We start from the raw sequence: 18,295 nt of genomic DNA, 5'->3' as shown, positions 1-18,295 counted from the left end.
CAAATGGCTGTTAAGCTGTGACTGGAGGTGTGTTGACACTAAAGATTCTAACCACAGTGGCTGCTCATGCCAACCCTGTCACCCATACTGAATGGTGATCACAAATGGTGGCCATGGTGGAGACTGTCCCCACAGGCTTCTCTGTAGGTACACATGTAATGAATATCTACACATTCTCACCACTGGGATCAGCTGGGATATTCTCTCTAAGCTGCTGTCCCATTCAGTTGTCATATGGATTTGTGGCCACGCTCATGAGTAGATTAATGTCCTTTTTAGTGGCTCCAATGTAAGCGGTCTGTTGTGGTTTGAATAAGAAATGTCCAGGTAGGCTCATGGATTTGAACACTTGGTCCCCAATGGGTAGTGCTGTTTGGGGAGGTTATGGAACCCTTAGGAGGCATAGTCTTGCTGGAGGAAGTGTGTCACTAGGGGTGGGCTTTGATAGTTTACAACTTGATCCATTTCCAGTTCACTCTCCTTCCCATGCGCTGTTATTTCTCAACTTCTCAGTTTCCTGGATGTGCCATTATGCCCTTCCCACCATTATCGCAGCTATCCCCCTGGAGCCATAACCAAATAAAATCTTATTTAAGCTGCTCTTGGTCACATTATTTCATCACGGCCACGGAAAAGTAATAAACACAGAGTCCAAGGTGGTCGAAAACATGTGTCCAACCAGGTGTGTTGTGGACATTTAAACATTAGTTGTACATGTGAAAACCTTATATCTGTTTGTATTTCTTCTGCACTTTAACTGACCATAATTTTTTGTGTTTTTTGGCTATGTGTGAGTTACCTACCATGTCACTATCCAATTTTCTCTAGTATTATTTTTAACCATTAAGAATTATGTATACTTTGGTTCAATCCCATGGTCCTTTTCTGGCATTTTAATAATGAAAATATTTTTGCAGTTTGTCATTTTCCTTTATTAAAAAGAAAGTTTGTTCAGCAGGGACACATGCCTTAATGCACTTGGTGGAAGACTGAGGCAAGAGGAAGGAGACACCCATCCCACTTCCAGTCCTCAGCAAAACAACAGCTACACCCCAAATCAAAACCTCGGGGAACTTGAGTTTTTGTTTCATTATTTTGCACTCATTTGTTTATAGTCTTTGTATTCAACATCATGTCTAGGAAGATTTAACTTTTGCATCACAATACACTAAGCTGTTCTTTTAAAAATAGTTTTTTTAAAAAGTCACTTTTTCTCACATGAATTAACCCATTTGTAGTGTCTTCTCTTCTCAGGACAAAATAAGCATCAATTTTTTATTATGTTTCTATTGACCAATTGTTTGACCAGTTGTAGAATTATCTATTTTATATGCTATATACTTGAAATCCATAAATATCATTTACTAAACACATACTGATATTTTGAAATGCTTCCTTTTTGTAGCCTGTTTTTCTACTTATTTTTCTTTCTTACAAAAAAATTGATTATTTAAATTAAATATTAATAATTAAAGCTGGGCATCATGATGCATTCATCCTACCACTTGGGAGATGGGAGAAAGAATGTCAGGAGTTCAATGTTATCTTCAACTACAGAGTTTGTTTGGGCCAGCCTGAGCTTCATGAGACCCCATCTCAATCATTAAATATATTTTCGTATCTTATATTGATTTTATCATGAAGATATTTTTTGATCTTTTATCTTGTGTATATAGGTGGCTATCAGAGAACAACTTTCAGGAGTCAGTTCCTCCCTTTCATTGTGTGGGTCCCCAGGATAGAACCCAGGTCATCAGGCTCTGGGACCTTTACCCGATGAGTCATCTTGCCTGCACTATAATACTTTTTAAAACCAGAGTGACATTCTTCAAAAACTTTCCTGTGGTAGCTAGAGTGAGAATGGAACATTTTATACAGGAAGGAGAGAGAGAGAAAAAAGAGAGAGAGAGAGAATGGGGGAGGCTGTAACCTTCAAAGCTGACCCTCAGTGCCATGCTTCCTCGAGCAAGGCTCCACCCACTAAGGCTTCCACAACCTTCTTAACAGCTACAGCAACTGAAGAGCAGGGTTCAAACACTTGAGCTGGTGGGGGATATTTCTCATTTGAATCACAGCACATCGTGAATATGTTGGTTTCTAATGGTTTAGAATGTGTCAAACATTTTCTGAAAGGGTTTGCAGCATTTTCAACATCTACTAGCTGTATAAGAATTCCAAGGGCCCTTTATCGTCACAACATTGATGTTTGCAACCTTCCAAGGGTTAGGCCTGCTAAGGGGTGTGTAGTGATATCTTATTGTGGTTAGAGTATGTACTCCCATAATGAACTTGTTGAACATCTTTTATGTGTCTATGTGCCATTGATGTGTTTACTTAGGTGGCATGGCTGTTCAAATCCTTTGCCCATTTAAAAATAGTTTTGTTTTTCTATCATCAAATTATTTCTACTTCATTTCCAATGTGAAAAGAAGATATTTTAGAGAATCCTTCAAAATATACTAAGATTTGTTGCAAAACATACTTTATCTTGCTAAATTTCCTAAGTTTACTTGAAAAGGAAGTTAGTTCTGATTCCACACTGAGTGATTACTCACCATCTAGGTCAAGCTGATTGGTAGTGTTGTTCAGGTCCTCCAAGCCTTACTCAGTGTCTTTCAGTTTGCTCTATTGGTTATTGTGAAATGATATTACAATAATACAAAATTGATGTACAATTGCCCAGTACATTGGTGACTGATGATTTCTTTCTATCTTAATTTTTTTCTTTTTGCAGTCCCTCTCATATTTTCACATAAATTAGCTCTTTTATCAGGTGAATACACATTTGGAATTTTTATTGACCTGAAACTTTTAGCATCACTGACTATCCTGCCATGCTCTTAGGAAAGCCCTTCTCTGAAATCTGCTCCATGGTGCTAGTGTGGACACAGCAAGCCCTTCTGGTTCTTGCTCACATATTGTACTGTAAATGTGTGCCTGTGTGTTAGCATGCTACATTTCTCTATTTATTTACCTTAAAAATGTATGTCTTCATATTTAATATATTTTCTAATGTACAGTGGTAGAGTCTTGCCTTTTTAGGCAGTCTGAAAATCTATGCTTTAATTATAGGATCTATATTTAATATGATTATATAAATTTTATATCTTAAAACTGAAGTTAGTATACTAAAATTCCTTGGTAAGTACATCTTCCTTGGGCATTGTACTTCCCTTTGACAAGAAATATGTCTTTTCTGGATTCTTTCATGCTTGAGAGAAATAAACTTCTCTTTTGCTTTATTTTCTGATATTTTGGGCTGGTTCTGTTGTCTGCAGGTAAACACATTCCTAACTGGTGTGAATTAAACTTCTAGAAAGAAACTGTGTCTGCTGAGAGTAGCTAGCTGACTAGGATTGCAGGCCAGTCCGGAGATCAGAATGTTGCAGTGCAGAGGCCAGTTATCCTGGGTTAGTTCTTGCCCTCTGGAGCAGCCACTCCTTGCCTACCTCTGTGTCTTTACTAACGTCTTATGATTAATAGATACTGAAGTGGTAAGATCAGCATTAAGAATGGGTGGCACCATTCCACAGGCTGGGCTCCAAGACTGAACAAAAGGGGAAAGAGAGCTGAGTCTAGGCAAATGCTTCTCTATCCCTGACTACTGACGCAATGTGACCATTTGCCAAAAGTGCCTGCCGCCATCACTTCCCCGCCCCGATACTATGAGCCAAGACCAGCCGTTCCTCCGTTCCTCCCTTTATTTGAGTTGATTGGCTATTTTGTTTCTGCAATGGGATAAGTAACCAACACACTGTCATAGAACAAATCCATCATCTTCCATAGTGACCCACTTTCTCCCTGTGGTAAGAACATCTGTAATATGCTCATTTAGCAAAAATCTTGAACATGAGGCATCATTATTAATGGGCATTCTTCTGTTTTAGATGAACTGATTTCATTTCCTCAGCCAAAGTATTTACAATTTGACATCTCTTGGCATTCATGCCTCTATCTCACCCCCATCCCAACCCTGCTCAGCACGATTTTATTCTCTATCTTTCTACAATTCATTTTTAAGGTCTTTCTAGTAAGCAAAACTGATGCAATGTGTTTCACTGAGCATCTGATTTATAGACCTTCATGTCCTGCAGGGTCATCCAAATAACCGACCAGAAACAAGTCGGAGAAGGAGTTTATTTTGGCTTATGGTTTGAGAATGTCATCTATGGGGAGAGTGGCTCTTCACCCGGTCAGTGGTCAGGAAGCAGCGAGCAATGAATACTGGTGGCCAGCTCACTGTGTTCTTTTTCCTCCTTTTCATTCAGTCTGGTGCTCCAGCCCAGGGGATTGTTCTACCCTAACTTGAAAGGGGTGGGGAAGGAAAGGGTGCCTTTCCACTTCAGCTAAGCTTCTCTGAAAACATCCTTATAGCTCCCCACCCCACCCCACCACATACCAGGTCTACCTCTCAGGTGATTTCAAATCCAGACAAGTTGACAAAGAAGATTAATCATCACAAGACCAACACTTGTCAATGTGATCCCCAAATGTATCACCCTGCATCATAATACTTTACTCCTGGCCACCATAGGGCCCATGGATACCTCATAATAGGAAATATTTATTCCAATATCAGATGTCCCCATAACCTTAACAGTTTCAATATCATTTCAAAGTTCCAAACCCAAAGTTTCCGCTGAAGGGGGAAGCACTTTGATTTCAAGAGGGATTTGGGCAATTGCTTAACTGTGAGCCTCTAGGAAATAATAAAACAAATGATATACTCCAAAATGCAGTTGCACAGAATAGACATTACCATTCCAAAAAGAGATGAATGAGACCACAGCAAGGAAAGGTTGAACCAAAGCAAGCCCTAAAAAACGGGAAACTATCAGGTAAACAAACTGTGCCGTTCTGTCTGGCATCTTGGGCTTTGATGGTAACATATGAGCTCCAACAGCCTTAGGCAGTTCCATCAGCTCATCTGCAGCACATAGAGCCTCTCTCTTGGCTTACCTCAGTGCCTGCAGCTTTCCTGGGTGGATTTTCTATGGTAGACCACCAACATTCCGGGGTTTCCATAGCAACTTAGGCTTCATATTTATGGCATCATGCAATGGCCTTGCAGGACCTCTTTGCAGGGAATTTAACCCTGACACTCACTGAGTTCTCTTAGCAGCTTCCTGTGTGAACCTCCATGGCCCCTTACGCTTCCATTTTGTACACCTGCAAACCCAGCACCAGATGGACACACTACCTAGTCTGTACAGTATAGAAAATAGGATAAACCATGTGTGGTTACATTTGAGTATTCAATAAAAGAGAATCCTTTACATACCAGGCCCTTGGTAGATTATGATTGTTGTCCACACTCTCATGGTATCTATCAAAGAAAGGAATCATTAGAGAAACTCAGTCTCTGTGACTATAAATCTGGGTCAGAACATGGAGGGTGAACTTTTTGGAGAAAGGAGAAGATAATGTTTGCTCTCCTACTTTGGGGAACCTCCTCTCGTTGGAACTACTGAGTGCTGACCAAATGACTATGACATGGTGGTAACGGGGCACTGATTTAGTTCCCTCCATATCAGAGGCATGGAGTCAGAAACACCGAGATGTAACTCAGATAAGGGTTAAAAAATGCACTTTTACTGAAATGATTTATGGTCTTTTTGGAGAGGAAATATTAAAGGAAGGGACAACCTGAGTCGTGTTAATTATTCATAGCTTTATTGTACCTGCGGAAGTCTCCAGACCTCTCTAGCTTGGAAGATGCTTTCGATAATGCTTAAGGAAATAAATTTTAAAAACCCTCTCGATAATGGAGATGCAGTACTTATGTTGTTAACTGAAAACATTATTCATGCTCATCAAAGTGGCTCACGGAACTCCGTTAATGTAGTTGCCTTTCAGTTGAAAGTACGCTGACTTTATTGATGGCTGCCGCTAATGCAGAGGGAACTAACAGCCACAGGTGATTCCTCTCTCTACCCTTTGTTTCTGGTCTCTATCTTTGCATTGAGTTTCCTATCCTCTCATTTAAGGGATAATATTTAGCACGGAACCCCAAGACAGTCCCTGCCGATGAAAATGTTTCCTCTCCTGGACTGAGACACACTCCAAAGATAAACACCAATGGCCTCACTGGCCCAGGATCCAGTGGATCAGAAGGGAGTTAAATGGGGGTTGCTTTGTGTCTGATAGGGCTGTTCATATGCTTCTAGTTTCCACCCTGGCGTGGCCTTCTTGGGGCTGCTTACTTTACAGACAATTGGTGTGAATCAAATCAGTTCACGTACTTGCTGTTGCTGTGAGAACTGTAAACATGTAAATTTTTCTATACTGCCCGAATTCCCGTTTTCTCACTCCTCAGATCCTTTAATTCTGGCCCTCAGCACAGACATTCCTATGAGTGAATGTGTTTGTTTGTGAGAGAAGGGAGTGGTGTGTGTGTGTGTGTGTGTGTGTGTGTGTGTGTGTGTGTGTGTGTGTGTGTGTGTGTGTGTGTGTGTGTGTGTGTGTGTGTGTGTGTGTGTGTGTGTGTGGTGAGGGGGGACATAACAAGATTTAGGAGCTGCAATGCCGTAGTTCAGTACATGTAACTCTCTCTCCCCATGGAGGACTTGCTTTGGTTGATTCTGTTTATGTTGGCTCCGGTATGGGTGTCACACACTTCCCTCAGTGTTTGGGAGGAACGGAATGTGTCCTAGTTATAGAAATGCTTGCTGATACGGGGCACTACGCCCCTTCTGCAGTGGTGAGGCTCTCTCTACTTCATTGATCCTACTGACTTCCTATTCCCCGCTGCCACGCCTCAGCTTCCAGGAGACTTTAATACCATGGTGACTGCTATTATCAAAAGAGCAGCCACTGTGTTAGCAAGGAGCCCATTGCCCATTCTCTGTCCTTTGCTGTCCTTCTACTCCTAAAATCTCTCCCTGTCCCCTTTTCTGAGTCCCATCCTTGGCAGTGGCTCTTGTAGCCTCCATCCCCATAAATGAAGCTGCATGCTCTATGCTCCATGCTGTCAGGCCTCAGTGTTAGGGTAATCTTATCTGAAATCCAACCTTTAACACGGTCTGCTTAGGTTGCTTTTTATCAAAAACCACTTTGCATTTGGGGTCTTTGGATGTTCAGACCCAAAGACTAACTAATGTGAATAATAAAAATTCAGAGGTAAACATGGGCTGGGGATAATCAAGGTGCCATGGGTAACACTCTGTCCCTCCTGGTGATGATGTTCACAGGCTACTGACTAGATCTAAGAGAATTGTGGAGTGTGACTTGACAGAATTTAGGGAAAGCCCAGTTACTCTAACATTGAACTCAAGTAACAAAAAAAATGTCCGAACTTATATCCCGAAAAGGAAAATAAAGCTGTTTCCGTGATGATTTTGTATGTTTGGGTTTCCAGTTTCCAGTTGAGGTTCCGTGTTTCCAGTCAGGCACTTAGGACTTGGTTTAGCCAGATGTTTCAAAAGGAAAGGCGGCTGAATGAAAGAGGGGACATCTTCATGATCATCATGGGCAAGCCCCTCCTTCCTCTTGCAGGAGCGTGGCCCTGCAGAGAGTACATGATAGGGTTTTGAGAATGGAGAGTTGTTAGGCAACTTTTTTTTCAGTTAATACATTGGTAAAGGAACACATTGTTTTGTTGACATATACTGGACATACAGTAAGTTGAAGTCATTTAAAGTATACAAATTTGATGGGCTGGTCAGATGGCCCAGCAGCTAGGGGTGTTGCCACTAAGCCTGATGACCTTAGTGTGATCTCAGGAGCCCGCATGGTAAAAGGAGAGAATCAACTTCCTTTGGTTGCTCTCTGATCAATCACACATGCACTATGGCATGAGTATGCTCTTCCCCTCCACAAATAAAAATTTAATGAAGTTGCGTTAGTTGTGATTATTTAAAAGCATAGAACCATTAGGATAAACATATGTATTAAAGTAGGATTTGTCCAGGTAGTCTACCAATCTCATGCTTAGAGGGCTGAGATTTCCAGGAGATGTTCAGTCCATGAGGCTGGATGTCAGAGCAGTGCCAATCTGGTGCTGGAGTCCTGGAGGATCATCCTAGAGAGCTACTGATCTCCACTCTACATTGGAACCCCAAAGAAGTTAGTTTTAACACTGTTGAAAGAATGCAGAAGTAACAAGATAGATGAACTTGACAGCCAGGGCAAGGTTACCACCAGAATCTGTGGTCAAGATTTAAGGTGGGTCTTTTGGCTTTAGGTAATTTGTTTAAGAAAACCCCTCACAGGTGTGTCTAGCTGCTTAGATTTTGGTTGATTCCAAACACAGTCAAATTGACAGCCAAGACTAGTCATCGCAAAAGCATACAGATTTGAATTATGTACACCTAGGAAGTTTGTAGTTAAATATTATAACCATTACCCCCCCCCACACACACACAATTTCCTCTGCAACCCCTCCTTCAGACATCTAAAGATCTGCTTTTTGTCTTCATATATAATACCCCATTTTCCAGAATTTCATGATTTGTAACATGCATGCTAAATGTTATGTACTTTCTGCTTTTGATCCGGCTTCTTTTACTCAGCATTATTGTATTGTGATCATCTGAATCCACTCCACTTTGTGTGTCTCTTCATCTGGTGGGCACTACGCTCTGTTGAGCCTGCATACTGCCGTCACAGTGGTGCTCAGTTTTAGTTCTTGTGTTTTGCTTACTTGGTCTGTCTCTACTGACTGGTAATACAGTCTAATGATGGTCTTCATCGCAGGTTGTTTTCTCTTGCTTCTTTCTGGTCATTTTTGATCAGATGTTCCAATATTTGATTTTATGCTTTTAATTCTTGGCATTTGGGGGGCGCTATTCCTATCAATATTTATGAGTCCCTTTCTAGAACACAGCTCCGGTCCTTTGGAAAAGCTTACTCTTTTACTTTTTTAGGTGACAGCAGTGGATGTTTGGTGGAAGATTGATTTGAAGCAATGCTCTTCTGGGAACTCATCCCAATGCCCCGTGTCCTGAGTGGTTGGTTCCAGCCCAGCTGGGGAAGCAAACAGCTCTCCCAAGCTTGACTGGCATTGGGAAGAGCTTCTGCCTTTGAAAGCTCATCTGAACCCAGGCCCCAGGTGGCTCCCTCATCATGGTCCAAAGTGTAATTTTATTTTTCTTCCCTTTTTAGGGTAGTACCTGGGGTCTACTTAAGGAATTCTATATGAATTTTAAATTGAAAAAGCATGGAAGCCTTTCTCTATTTTTAAAAATAATTTATTTAACTTTATTTTATATGCATTGGTATGAAGGTGTCAGATCCCCTGGAACTGGAGCCAAAAACAGTTGTGAGCTGCCATGTGGGTGCTGGGAATTGAATCCAGGTCCTCTGGGAGAACAGCCAGTGCTCTTTAACCACTGAGCCATCTCTCCAGCCCTATTGCTTCCCTTTTTAAAACTGTGGCTCCTCTTTCCTGTTGTGTTAGCTATAATGTCATGCACCCAGAAATTGTCCTCTGTTCCAGCCCATGTGACAAACTTGGGACAGGGAAAACTTCACTGATTAAAGTTGGAATAAGATGGAAAGTGAGTTCATTTCAGAGGCCAGGGACTTGAAACACTTTCAGAATGACGTAACGTCCCAAGAAAGACAGAAGAATCATAGTTCTTGACTTTACAGTAATTCCTCTGGCCTATGTGGGTTTCTCTTGACTGTGTCTACATTGGATGGTCACAGTCAATGAAGTCCCAGGACAGATGTGGTAGAGAAGCTCCAGGAAATGACTATGGGAATCACCTCCATGTTTCGGTCACATTTCCGGTAGCAATGGAGGACACACAGAATTGTGTGACCTGTGATCAGGTATTAAAGGCTGTCCTTAAAATCTGTGGGAATGATAATGAACCTACACACATGGTAGAACCCCAGGACTAGTAACTTAGTAACTATGCCTGAGGTTAGAGGATAATGAGAGAGAGAGAGAGAGAGAGAGAGTGAATTCATGGATAAGTACTCAAGGATCCATGGCCCTCAGGTCAAGAGGGATAGCAATCTTGATTACATCACTGAGAACCTCAGGAATAAACTCCATTTCCCATTAACTAAACCAAATTAGGATCCAATTGACTGAATCCACCAATTGGACACACAGACACAGCTGGTATAGTCTAGTTACTATCAGAATATCCTGGAAGGCAAATAGGTTATCTCTACTAGTCTTTTTTTTTTTTTTTTTTTAAGAACTCTCATATATTCTTTTCAGAAATTTTAGAAAATTATAGCTCACCCAAAGACAGAGGATGAGGATTTCCATAAATAACCAGTTTGGTCCATGTCATTTCACCTTTTCCATTTACACAGGTGTGATGAGGATTAGCAGTTGCACGCGCGTGCGCACACACACACACACACACACACACACATACACGCGCGCGCGCGCGCGCACACACACACACACACACGCGCGCGCACACACACACATACACGCGCGCGCGCACACACACACACACACACACACGCGCACACACACACACACACACACACACACGCGCACACACACACACATACACACACACACGCGCGCGCACACACACACACGTACATATTATATCTTTGTGCAGTGATCACATAAACATGTGGCTATGTGCTGGTGTTATTATCTGTGTCACCTTCTGTGATCAGTGTTATAACTGATCATCGGTTCATGCTGTATGTATTGTTTGGCTCACTGCTTATTTGTTTGCAATATTGCAATATTCTTTATAGAAAGAAAAATGTTTTCCTTTTTTTGCTCTAATTTAAAGCCACACACTACTAGAAACCACAGAACCCAGCCTTTGAATTTTGCTTAATGTGAGATAATTCACCTTATTATCTTACCTTAAATATTGAAGTTCTAGATCAAATAACAAATCAAGCAATAGAATTTCATAAATATTACACTTCACTTCTTTCCCCCTCAAACTAAAATTAGATCAGAACTTTTCTTTCTGATATAGGTGTTTGTAGAGTACTCACTTTTTAGGTAAACCCTTAGAAACATTCAAAGGGTTCAACCAAGCTCCTAATTTGTACAGAGCAGTAACGGTGAGGAGATATGGCTTATCACTTTTAGAACTAAGCACATGTAAAATATCTTCTATTTGAGACCAGAAATGTTTTCAGATTTTGGAATATTTTCACTTACATATTGAGATAACTTTGAAATAGAACTTAAGTCTAAACATGAAATTCATTTACATATCACTCAAACCTTACTTATACACATTACCTGAAGGAAATAGATTTGAAATTTGTTTTAACCCTTCTTTTTTTTGTTTTTATTTTTCAAGACAGGGTTCCTCTGTGTAGCCCTAGCTACCCTGGAACTCAATCTGTAGACCAGACTGGCCTTGAACTCAGAGAGATCCACCTGCCTCTGCCTCCTGAGTGCTGGGATTAAAAGCGTGCACCACCACCTCCTGGCCTCATTATTTTAAACTCTTGACTGCAGTGTTCCTGTAAGATATCATTGCTTCACAAAATAATAATAACAACTTCTGAGTGCCCAAGGGTGGGCGAGTTAGTGGAAGCCTCAGTAACAGGAAGTATCTGTCTGAGTTCTCTCTGTCTCTCTCTCTGTCTCTCTTTCTGTCTCTGTCTCTCTCTCTCTCTCCCTCCTTCAAGTCAGACAAACAAAAACAACAAAATAGGAAAATTGAGGATGATTAGCCTGCAGTGGGTAATTCATCAACAGTGCAATTGAAAGACCTTTACAGTCAGAAATGTTTCCACCCTCAACCACTCTATCACAAACAGTGAAAAGTACTTGACTCTGGGTTTGCAATCTTAATATTGTCTATCCTAAAGTACTGTTTTATCTTTCTCAACCTCACAGTTGATGTATTAAAAATCCCATGATGACAAAATGTCATTGTCAACAATAAAAATGCACGTTGTTTGCCCAGAGAGAGAAGTTCTGATGCCCATCAAGGGAAGATCAACCTGTCATTCAAGGATAACAGCACTTAGTTATTCATGTTGAAAACATTTTTTAAAAAGATTTATCTATTCTGGGGAGTGGAGACTAGGCAAAGTTGTTAAAGGCATTTGTTGTTCTTACAAAGGACCCAGGTTTGATACCCAGTACTCACATGGAGGCTCACCACCTCCTCAGGCACCAGACATGGATGTAGTGCACACATGCACATGAAGGCAAAACATTCATACACATGAAATGATAGAAATAAATAAAACACTTTAGATTTCTGTCTGTCTGTCTGTCTGTCTGTCTGTCTGTCTCTCTCTCGTGTGTGTGTGTGTGTGTGTGTGTGTGTGTGTGTGTGTGTGTGTGTGTGTGTGTGTGTGTGTGTGTGTGTGTGTGTGAGAGAGAGAGAGAGAGAGAGAGAGAGAGAGAGAGAGAGAGATTCACGTGTATCATGTACATACATCTGTCCATGGAGGCTAGAAGGGAATGTTGTTGGATCCCGTAGAGTGATGGGCAGTTGTTGGCAGCAACAACTTCAGGTGGGTGTTGGGATCCAAGGTCAGGTCCTTCAGAAAGCAGCACATGCTTTTGGCCTCTGAGTCATCTCTCCAGGCCCTGATGGAGATGTTTCTAGAATTCACATATTTAGTTTATCTTGCTTAAAAGATAAAACACTGTAGTCATTTCTGTTCTAATCCCCCAGATAACAAGAAATCGGAGAGCTAGGTAGGGTTCTGGGAGCCTGTGATTATAATACTCTGGAGGTTGAGGCAGGAGGATTCCGAGGTCAAAGTCAGGCTGGTTTACAGAGTGAGACACCAGCAGAAGAAAATCCAAAGTGGTTTAGTTTTCATAATACATGCATCTCTTTGCTCAGAGTGAACTGCAGCGAGCCATCCCCCGCACATCCACACTTGGGGTCAATCTCCAGCAGGGCGTTGGTTTGGCTTGTGTTGTCTGCAGTAAGATGGGCTTCCCCAGCAGTTATGAGTCCCCTCTGTGCTAGTGCTGGGAGAGCTGGGGTGGAAACTCCAGGGCTCTCTGGAATTCTGGCTCTGCAGACTCTTGACTTTCTGTTTATCCCTTAGCACAGAGCCATTGGTCCATGCTCTGAGGGGCCCTGCCAGAGTTTTCCCTGAGCTTGGAGATTTCCTGTTTTTGGCTTTCAACTCCAAGTTCCCTAGGGACACTCAAAATTATAGTTCTTGAAAAGTACGTTTTTTTTCTCTTTTCTTTTTTTCCATTTAAAAAATGAGGCCCTTCCAATCATTTTGTATCAAAGTGGACAAAATTGCTTGTATTTCTGGGAGGGAAAAAATTTAATACTGAAAGTTCAAAGTTCACTCTTTATGAAAAATATTTTACTGATTTCCCTTTTCCTGAGCTATGTACCATTTTTCTTTTCTTTTCTTTTCTTCCTTCCTTCCTTCCTTCCTTCCTTCCTTCCTTCTTTCCTTCCTTCCTTCCTTCCTTCCTTCCTTCCTTCCTCCTTCCCTCCCTCCCTTCCTCCCTTCCTTCCTTCTTTTCCTTTTCTTGCCACATTCTGAAAACAGCCACCCTGGACCAATCTTTTGGTGTGTGAATGTACCCAGACCTAGAAATCTCTGCTGTGCAGGACCTACAACTCTTATGTGTGTGAAGCAGGAAAGGGAGGCTGAAGCCTGGTGCTAAAGGCTGGTTGAAAGAACAAATGTCCTAGGAATTTGGCAGTGATCATGTTATATTTTAAGTGTGATCTTGGAAGCAGATTAAATTGATGGGATGAAATTGGGCACTAGGATCTGTGAACTAAAAAGCCTTGTGACAAGTGACTGCTTTCTGCAAATGCTCCCACCCCCACTAAGACTTGCTTTGAGTAGACACTTGGTATTTGTGGAGTTGTGAATATTTAGTTTAGCAAAATAGTGATGCCATATTTATCTCCCTTCCCAAGAAAAGGTGCAAGATGTGACAATGCCTTCTTAGGTTATTTTTCTTTTCTGGTCTCATTAAATGTAGTTTGTTTACTGTGACACAGAGGAGTTCGTTTACCCTCTGCAGCGTGTGTTACTATGCCATCATCATTTACCTCAGGACCATATCCAGTTCCATGAGCTGCCTCATTTGCTCTTTTCTGAGGTGTGTTATACAGCTCAGAAGGCACCAGACCAAAATGTGCTAGTTAGCCAGGCAAGTCCTTACTGAATCTGTCATGCATCAGTGCACAAAGGATTCTGGGCCTGAGACCCTGCTAAGAACAAGATGTGCAGTATGTCTGCTCTTAAAGAATCAATTTCTAGTCATGCATTTTCTTTTTTCAGTGTTGGGGGGGCAGCCCCCTTCATGTTCTGAGCTAGTTTTCTAACTCGAAACTAATCCCTAGCCACAAATGACTAATTTTAGTTTTAGATTCTTTACCAGATGAGTTCTGTGATGTGCCCAGGGCCATTTGCTCCTTTGTCCCTTCAGCCCGGAAAGTATCTATCACAAAGGAGGTGTGCAATAAAAACTCTGGATAGTGATGCAGCAAAGCCTTGTTCTCAATGCTTGGGATCACTTCCCTTCGTGTCAGCAGCAGGTTGAAATGGGGTGAGGTAGGTGTGACTTACACAGCTCTCTTCACTGCACATGTGAATGAATGAATTCAAGTCCCGGCCTCAGTTCAGTTCCCATCTCTCCTGGAACTGCTGACAGTCTGATTACTACCCAGGATCAGAAGTGGTTCTTTGAACCCATCCCAGTGCTTAGGATGGTGACAGCAAGGCTCACCTCCTGTGATGTGATGCCCGTTTGGATGTTAGACTGACATCCACTCTTGCATACTCGACATTACCCAATGCCATTGTCGATCTGTTTAGGGAAGCATGTTCCTAGGGTCGGACCTACCTGTTTAGTCCTCTACTGTGAGTCACCATGCCTTCTGGTCTAGGATGCTTACAGTCTAGACTTTCCCCAACTCCAGTCTAAAGCCCTCCCAAGTCACTGAGGCACTCCCAGTTCCTTCCATGCTCAGTAAGTTGGACCAGAGGTATAGGTGACAGCTGCTGGCTGAGCATGATGGATGATTTCCATCTACCCCATTCAGAACCTTTCCGCCCTCTGCCCTGTCCTATGTCCCAGAGACTGATAATGCCACTCCATAAGTGGGCTACTGTGGACTGGTTTCTAGGGATGTCCAGGACTATGACATTTTGATTGCTCACTCCTACCTTTGACTTCTTAAAACTTGCAGAGGAGGCCAGTGTAGTGCCCTCCTGTGGGCTCCCCAGTCAGTGCCAGTGTGGGTTGGAGCTTCTTGGGGCCACATTTTTGTGTGTGTGTGTGTGTGTGTGTGTGTGATAAATAATTCCTCTTGAAGACAGGGTAATTAATTTGCAGTCCACTTACTCATGCTAAAGCATTTTCTTAAGGAGAAAAACATATATCTTTTATTTTCAAAATTTCTCCCAGAAGCTTGGCTGTTTGAGCTAGCTGGGTACTAGCCACCCTGCAACCACATCTCCACGCTTGGGTGTTTTCCAAATTAGCCAGAGGCTTCGTGACCACCAGCAAGAGCCTGACAGGATTCCTGGCAGTGTGAGCAAAGGAGCAATGGAGTTCGCTGATGCCCAGCATCTCTCAATCATTTCACAGTCTCAAGGGCAGCACCTTTGCCCGGGGGGTGGGGTGGGGGAGGGGGTAGGTGTGGGGTGGTGGGGGGGGTGGGGGGTTAGGTGTGGGGTGGTGGGGGTGGGGTGGGGGGTGGGGGGGTGCCTTGCTGGCTTGTGTGGGAAAGCGCATGTCTCCTGTTCCTTAACTCTTGCCTGACTATTTGAGTGGCTTTCTGAGGTCATTGGGGAGCTTCGCTGTCATTTCGCCTGTAATTGGGTGAACTAAAGAACACATTCCCTTCCCTTCTGTTTAGAAAGGAGGCCCCTCATGAAAGCCACATGTGAGTAGTGTGTCTGCGTGCCTGCCAGGTGTTTCAGACATGCCTGAACTGCTGTCCTGAATTGGTGCTGGAGGCAGGCAGCCTCCTTGGCTCTCTTATCCCAGGGAGATATACAGGGAGACTCCAGCTGCCCCTTCCTGCCCCCTCATCATTGGGGCACTCCATCCACTCTGTCTTCTTCCACTCACAAGAACTCTGTCCTCCCCCTGCCCTCCCCCCATGCAGCACAGCAGGATTTTATCTGAAGGCACCACAGGTGGCACCTTGGAAACAGTAGCCTATTCTGCCTTGGGACTTCTGAAACAGCCTCAGCAATGTCACCTAGTTCTCTATGATGCCCAGGACTCCACCTGGAGTGTGGCACTGTGCACATAGTGCCAAGCTCCCTGTTACATCTTACACTGTCCACGCTGCACAGGACTCTCTGATCAAGGGCCTTGGCCAGGGGAGAAGGAGGGACCAGCACTTGTCCCTGCTCTACCTGGTTAGTGGCCTTTACTCAGGGTCCTAGCTTCCCTACAGCCTCTGAGTCTGAGGCCTCTGCCTCCCTCCTGCCTCCATGCCTGTCTTTAGGATTCCTCAACCCCTTCTTCACACCACTGTGAACAAGTACCCACCAAGTCCTTGCCTGTTGCTGCACGCTTCCTGCATTTTCTGTGTGCTCCTCACAGAAATGCCCTCCCAGCATGACCTCACCTTTCAACGTACCTCACCTTCAGTCCCCACCAGATATTAGAACTGTGCCTTTAAACATGTCTCGAGTGCCTTTTGGGAGGTTGTAATTAAATGCTTCAGGTAACCTCTCGACCCAGCCAGATACAACACACCTTCTACTAGCTTGGTGCATCTGCCTGAACTTCCCCTCCGTGAACCCTCCCAAACCCGCCAGATCTAGCCTGGATCCCATATCCTAGTCTGGCCATCCCTGTCTGTGCTGCGACAAACCTGTAGCATTCTGTAGACGAATTTCTAAACAGTCCTATTAAATAAGGAACACCAAGCCAAATACAGGGGTGAAAGCTGTAGAGCTCAGGGAAACAGTGATAGACACCAGCTAACCTTAGCTCACCATGCTGTGGTAGCTTCCCAAGAGAGCTACTTCCTGTCTACCCAGGCTTTTATTGCCTTATTGTTCTTCCCTCTCATTGGCTCTTAGCCCAGCTACCTCACTTCCCTCGTCACTGCCTATCTGTACAGACCTCCAGGTCTCTATGGTTGGTACTGGGATTAAAGGCGTGTGTCACCATGCTTGGCTGTTCCCTAGTGTGTCCTTGAACACACACACAGACTCTGCTTGTCATGTGATCGGATTAAGGGCTTATGCTACCATGGCCTGACTGTTGTTTATGGCTGGCTATTTCCTCTGATCTCCAGGCAAACTTTGTTTATTAACATAAAAATAAAATATCTCCACAGAATTCTGCCAGGACCCTCCCTTCCTGCCACTCCTCTGGGCCCCTCCCAGGCTACATCCAACCTTTCCATACACTTCTGCCCCCAGACTACAGTCTTGGACAAGCATATAAATGCTGCACATCAGCTTAGTCTCCTCTGCTCACCAAAACCATTTCCAACGTGCAGGCCCAACCGGACCTGCAAATGCTCTTTTGCCCCAACCTGCTCTGTCTATTACCAGATACAGAATTTCACATGCTTAGATCTTCTTGCAAAAGTACCAACAATATGAAAGACCAAGCCAGTATCTCCCCTCCGAACCTTACCAGCCCTATAGACATGTTCACCAGTGAGCATTACTTAGATGAATGGCAGGATACAGAATTTAAAAGAACAATCATAAACTTTATCAAAGAATTCAAAGAGCATAAAGAAGACATTAAGAGATGGCTCAGTGAAGAAGAAAGAAAACAGAAACATAAAACTGATGGAAATGACAAAGACAGCTCAGGACTTTAAAAAGGAATTCAATAAAGAGATACATGGGAAAGGATTCAAGCCATGGTGAAGATGGAATTGAAAAGCCCAGTAACCCAGCTAGAACATTCAAAGGCAAGCCATACAGGCATACATACTGTATCAAGCAGAAGAAAGACTTGAAGGTAAAGGAGAGGATGTACAGCAAATAAACAAAGAATATGAAAAATTAAAGCAAAACAGGATAAGAACATACAGGAAATGTGGGACACTGTGAAAAGACAAAATCTTTAATTTTTTTGGTTTTTCGAGACAGGGTTTCTCTGTAGCTTTGGAGCCTGTCCTAGACTAGCTCTGTAGACCAGGCTGGCCTCAAACTCACAGAGATCCACCTGCCTCTGCCTCCCAAGTGCTGGGATTACAGGCATGAGCCACCACCACCCAGCTTTAATTTTTTTATAGGTATAGATAATGGAGAAGTATCCCAAGTGAATGGCATAGACCAGATCTTTAACAAGATCATAGAAGAAAACTTCTTCCAAACCAAGCAAAGACACACCCATACAGACACAGGAAGCACACAGCACACCAACTAGACAAGGCCGAAAAAGAAAATCCCCACAGTATATCAAAGT

Source organism: Onychomys torridus, chromosome 13 (genome assembly GCF_903995425.1).
Source record: "Onychomys torridus chromosome 13, mOncTor1.1, whole genome shotgun sequence".
NCBI lineage: Eukaryota > Metazoa > Chordata > Mammalia > Rodentia > Cricetidae > Onychomys > Onychomys torridus.
This window is presented reverse-complemented; position numbering follows the sequence as displayed.